Source organism: Gopherus evgoodei, chromosome 1 (assembly GCF_007399415.2).
Source record: "Gopherus evgoodei ecotype Sinaloan lineage chromosome 1, rGopEvg1_v1.p, whole genome shotgun sequence".
In the NCBI taxonomy this organism is placed as follows: domain Eukaryota; kingdom Metazoa; phylum Chordata; order Testudines; family Testudinidae; genus Gopherus; species Gopherus evgoodei.
In genome coordinates, this window is record NC_044322.1 from 2,588,990 (window position 1) to 2,595,201 (window position 6,212).

Genomic DNA, 6,212 nt, shown 5'->3' on the forward strand with positions numbered 1-6,212 from the left:
GTATCAATGGGGTTAAGAGCTCAGCAGGATTGAAAGAGGGACTGGATGTTTATATGGGTAACCAGATAATCAAATTACACTAGTAAGGACTGTTTCAAAAAGTCGTGGAAGGGCTAAACCTTCCTGATTTTCCCCATAAAATATCTCTAACTAGTGGTTGTCCAGGGGAAACTTTGGGGGCAGGTTATGTAATAGCTGCCTATTCCAGAGCTTCTTCCACCTTCTTCTGAACCATGTGGAACTGGCTAGAGGACGCTGAGCTAGACGGACTGCAGGTCTGATCCTGTCTGGGATTGCCTGTCTTGCTATTGGTGGTGTTTTTGTTGATTTTCCTTTAGCTCCTGGGAGTCTCTAGACTTGCACTGAGAGCAGAAAGATGTCTCGTTAAATATCATCTAGTTTCCTATTGTTTTTCTTTTCAGGAAGGAAAGTTCAGAACTCCTCAGACCTGCCCAGTACATTATGTCAGCTGTTAATGACACCAAATTCAAATCTGCAGTGTTCCTTCTCACCGGGATACCTGGGCAGGAAGACATCCAAAATGTCTGGATCTCTCTTCCCTTCTGCTTAACATACGGTATTTCAATATTAGGAAACTCAGTCATTCTCTTCATTATAAAAACAGATCCAAGCCTCCATGAACCCATGTACATTTTCCTTTCCATGCTGGCCGTCACAGACCTTGGCTTATCGATATCCACCATGCCAACTATACTGGATATATACTTGTTTAACTCTGGGGAGATCTGCTTCGATGTCTGTTTTGCCCAGTTGTTCTTTATCCACTTGCTTCAATTCCTCCGTGCTATTATTGATGGCCTTTGACCGCTTCATCGCTATCTATGACCCGCTAAGATATGCCTCCATCTTAACACTGCCGAAAATAGTTAAGATGGGACTGGTGTGTGTGCTAAGAGGGGTGGCCGTAATGCTCCGACTCACCATTCTCCTGAAACAGTTCAGATACTGTCGAGTGAATGTCCTATCCCATTCTTATTGCATGCACCAGGAGGTCATGAAGATGGCTTGTTCGGATATCAGAGTCAACAATATCTATGGCTTGTTTACTAAACTCTTAACAATGGGGTTGGACTCGCTGCTCATCTTCCTCTCTTATGAAATGATTCTCAAAACAGTGCTGAGCATCGCGTCTAACGTTGAGTGCCTCAGGGCCTTGAACATCTGTGTCTTCCACCTCTGTGCCGTCCTTATATTCTATACATCAGACATCTTCTTGTCTGGGATGTACAGATTCGGAAAGAGCTCTTCTCCTGTACTTCAGATTCTTATGGGCTACATCTCCCTGCTGTTCCCTCCCTTGTGGAACCCAATTGTGTACAGTGTGAAAAGCAAAGACCTTCATGTGAAAATAATCAGGATGTTCATCAAGTGAAAGGTTAGTTCATCACCCAGCTCCAGCAACTTATTCCATGCCAGACTCCTACAACTGATACAACATGAGCTACTGATCTCCACTCTGTAGAGAGAAGTTTGGATGGGGTTTAAGCCCTGGAGGAATGGGCAAGACAACTGGTGCAGGAGGATAGTGCAGTGGGAGAAGGATACCAATTTATCCCAGTACTGACTTCTGTTTGATTAACACATAATTTGTGTTCATCTAAAGCATATTTTCCAGGAAGGCATCCAGCCTTGGGTTGGAGGTATCAGGAAAATCCACCACCTCCCATGGAAGTTTGTTCCACTGTTTAAGCACCCTCGCTGTTAAAAATGTCAGTCTCATTCCAAATTTCATTTTTCTGGCTTCAGTCTCCTAGGATTGGTCTTTTTATATCTTTCTCCTATAAACAGAAGAGCCCATTAGTAGCTGGTATTTCATTTCTGTGAAAGTGCTTGTACAGAGTCATCAAGTCAGTTCTCAGTCTTCCCTACATCTACTCACTATGCCCCAGTTTATACATGAAAGGTAAGTTGGAAAGAATAGAGGAGGAGAAAGATCTGGGTGGATTAGTCGATCTCAGGATAACTGTGAGCCACCAATATGATATGGCTGTGAACAAAGCAAATGAGATCGTAGAATGTGTCCGGTCAGATAGAGAAATATTAACATCCTTATACAAGGCACGGGTGAAACCTCCTCTGGAAAACTGTGTAAAATGTTGGTCATACATATTCCAAGCCCAGCTTTGTCTCCAGCATTTATAATGGTGTCAAATATATTTAAAAGTGTTTTTAATTTATAAGGGGGGGGTCACACTCAGGGGCTTGCTATGTGAAAGGGGTCACCAGCACAGAAGTTTGAGAGCCACAGCTCTAGGGGTTCCTTTTCAACAATACAATACAGTACACAAGCGGCTTGAGCCTCACCCAGTAACCTGGGAAAATTACACTCCACCCTGGGAGCATCTGAGAGGCAATAGCTCCCTACTCACAAACGCGACCCAAGTTAAGCTCCAAGTACCTCTTGCTAGCTCTCTATTGGACATAAACAAACCCGCTCCCTCAGATCCAGCTGTCCCCAAACTTGATGATGATGGAAATTTGGACGCAGGGTGTGAGGTCTGTCTCCAGCGCTAGAGCAGCTCGCAGTGCTCATGGAGCAGGTGGGAGTCAGGATCAGACCAACGGGAAGCCCAACAGGGCTGTGTTTGGCCAGACAATGCTCTCCAGGTCCTTCACCCTCTGAAAGCACCTCCTGATTCCCCCTCTTACTGCCGAGCTGCAGGAGGGGCCCAAAACTCCCTCGTCAAAAGGGGCTGTGCTTTTCAGCCTCAGTTTACTCCTGGCCAGTTTCTCCCCATTTGGTCTTTTGTCAGCACCGTCCTTCAGCTTCAGGAGCTCATCTCCCCCCGGTGTTCACAACCTACCTCCCACCCCGATGTGTTTATAGAGCAATACGCTCCCCTTATGTTAGTTTAAACCAGCCTAGCCCCTTCAGTCTCCTCCAAAGCCAGGCTTTCCATTGCCCTGACAGTCTTAATAGTCCTTCACTGTTCCAGTCTGAATTCTTCTTTCTGGAATAGGAGTGACCAGAATTTTACACAGTTTGCCACAGGAGATCTCACCAGTGCCTGGTATAAGGATATTAATATGTTCCTATCTCACATGACACATTCTAGGATCTCATTTGCCTTGTTCACAGTCTCATCACATTAGTGGCTCACATCCTGGGACTGACTATTATACTCAGGTCATTCAGCCTTCTCTGTCTGTAGAAACTGGGTGTAGTGAGAATAAGTAGAGAGGACTAAGAGGAGAGTTGATGACAATGTACAAGCACTTTCATGGGGACAAAATACTGGGTAATAATGGGCTCTTTAATCTATCAGGGAAAGTTATAACAAGAACCAATGGCTGGAAACTGAAACCAGACTAACTAAATTTGGAAATGAGGCACACATTTTTTAACAGCAAGGGTGCTTAATGAGTCAAAAAAACCTCCCAATAGAGGTGATGGATTCTCCTGATACCTCCAAGCCAAGACTGGATGATCTCCTGGAAGATACCCTTTTGAAGAACAAATGTTATGCATTAGTCAAACCCACATCATTAGACCCAAAACGGGGGTAATTGGGTGAAATTCTGGTGTGGAGAAGGTCAATAAGGAAGTGTTATTTACTCCTTTGCATAAGAATTACAGATCACCAAATGAAATTAATAGGAAGCAGGTTTAATGAAAGAAAAGGAATTATTTCTTCACACAACTCACAGTCAACCTGTGGAACTCTTTGCCAGAGGATGTTGTGAAGGCCAAGACTATAACAGGGTTCAAAAAAGAGCTAGATAAATCCATGGAGGATAGGTCAATCAATGGCTATTAGCCAGGATGGGCAGGGATGGTGTCCCTAGTATCTGTTTGCCAGAAGCTGGGGAGTGCTGACACGGGGTGGATCACTTGATAATTGCCTGTTCTGTTCATTCCCTCTGGGGCACCTCACATTGCCCACTTTCAGAAGAAAGGATACTGGTTTATATGGAACATTGGTCTGACTCAGTATGGCCATTCATATGTTCTTAATTGTCCCACTCTTCGAGCTAGAAACAATACCCCATATATGCCAAAAGCTTATCACCAAGCAGATCCTATTGGACACCTCAATGTTTTCCCTTCTGGTGCTTATGACCAAAGCTATACAGTCACCCTCAGCCTCCTTAAAATTGATAGGCTCATTTGCAAATAGCATAAAACATTAGAGAAAATGATTCTGAAATACCAGGCAGCTGTCGCATGTCTACGCTTGTCTATCTGACATCTCACTACAGGCTAAGTTAGACAGGTTTTGCTCTGGAGATAGAGGAACAGAACTGGCCCAACTTACATTCTTTTGGGAAGCCAAGGAGCTCTTGGGACCCAGCCTAGTTTCCCTGTGTCTCTGAGAGCATCTTCCCATCTGTTTGCCCATTTCTGTGGAAGCAGCCTGTGCTGAAACCTGCGTGAGCCTGGGCCCAGTCACTATAGTGCTCAGCCATGTCATGTCCATGTTACCGGGCCAAGGTGCGAAGCTGACCTTTGCCCTCAGATTGCTTTCTCCAAGTCAGACATCTAAAATGAGGGTCCCGGGGCCATTGCTCAGCAGTTTGACCTATTCAGCCTCAATGACTTGCAAACACTGGGCCGGTAACTGTGCTGAACCGCTCGGAGTCTCCATGACACTCCAACACTCTCCTCAGAAATCCACTACCTACCCCTCACTGTCACCCCTGAGCACCCCCACATCTGCCACAGACACCACCATGTTGGAGGCATGGGACTTCGCAGAAGCAGCTGTCACAGGAGCTGTGGTAAAAGGCCTTTTATAGACAAATGTCAGAGATGTTGCTTTGTGGGACCCTGACATAGCCTTGATCTCAGGGTATTTGAACACCTTGAATGTATTTATCCTCCCACCACCACTCTGAGGCAGGGCAGGGCTATTATGCACCTGTGCAAAGGCTCAGAGACAGCCAATGGCGTGCTTATGGTCACACAGGGGAAAGAAATCAAACCCAGCTCTCCTGAGTCACAGAACAGTGCCCGGAACACAGGACCAGCCTTCTGTGCTGCAGATAGTGGGGATGCCAAGGAGCTATTAAAAGTGGTTTGATTCTCTGACTTGTTCTCCTTCTGCCTCAGTGTCATTTAGAGCAGCCTAGGAGCTGGCCTGGCCTCTGCCCATTAGTTACGGCTTCCAGGATCACAGCCTTCTCCATCCAAGTCCCTGCAGATGGGTGACACCCCAGAGTGCCTACTTGGGGTCTGAGGTAGCCCTGCAGGTGCCTTGCCCTTCCTTCAAAGTTCCTTACAATGACTTCCTCTCAGACAGGAATACATAAAAGGAGACCCCACTTTGTGGGGTCACATTAATTCTGTCTTCTATAAAACATAGGCTCTCCTATCCTCTGGTTCCATACTCCTCCTTTACTCAGGAGCCCACCGCCCTTCTAGTTGTGGTTAGTGTTGGTTCAGGCTTGCCGCACCCCCTGCTCCCCTTTTTACCCTGAGGCCCCACACTCTGCCTAATCTCTTCCCCTGAGGCCCTGCTTTGTGCCCCATTTCTTCCCAGTGAGCACTACTCCTTGACCCTCCAGTTTCCCTGAGACTCTGCCCCCCGGCTAGGCCAGAGCTGGGCTGTGGTAAGAGCTGCCCAGGGAGCCCAGGACACTGTAGGGTGTTGGGATGTTGCTGAATTATTGTGGCCTACTGAATGAATGTTGTGAGAGCATGGCTTGACAGGAATGAACTGTGAAAGAGGATTCTGGGAGCAGAATCCTTCTCCTAGCATGAGGCAGATGCCAGAGGTGAAACCAACTGGCCCCATGCTGTATGTTGATCTTTGGGTCAGCAAATATGTCCGCCTGAAAACAAACAACATGTGTAGAACATCTGGAGTGGAGCATGGGCTGACTGGGGCATCTCGACCCGGTTGAAGGACATCACACAGGAGGCTGAAGTGAATGATTGATAAGGGAGTGAATGTAGGGTAATGTTCAGCTGGCAACATTCTGCAGTCTCCTCCTAAAGTATTAATTAGGTAAAAATTAGTAACCACAGGCCCACTGGGCATGCTTTTAACACATGGGACTCCTTTGAGGAAAAGACTATAAAAATCAAGCAAATTAAATTACTGGTTGGATTCCTTGATGGACGCTTGAACAAGCAACACTGCTAGACAGAGTAGCCAAAACTCTGCTCCGTAGTTCGAGTAGGACTGTGAACCAGAAGATCTCAAGGCAACCGAGGCCTTACTTCGGGGGAATCCCAGACAGACCAGAAG

At 46.4% G+C, this 6,212-nt stretch overlaps 1 pseudogene; it reads left to right on the forward strand.

Moving 5' to 3' along the window:
- Positions 1-462: 462 nt before the first annotated feature.
- On the forward strand, positions 463-1,393 carry LOC115648225 (annotated as a pseudogene).
- The last annotated feature ends 4,819 nt before the right edge of the window (positions 1,394-6,212 follow it).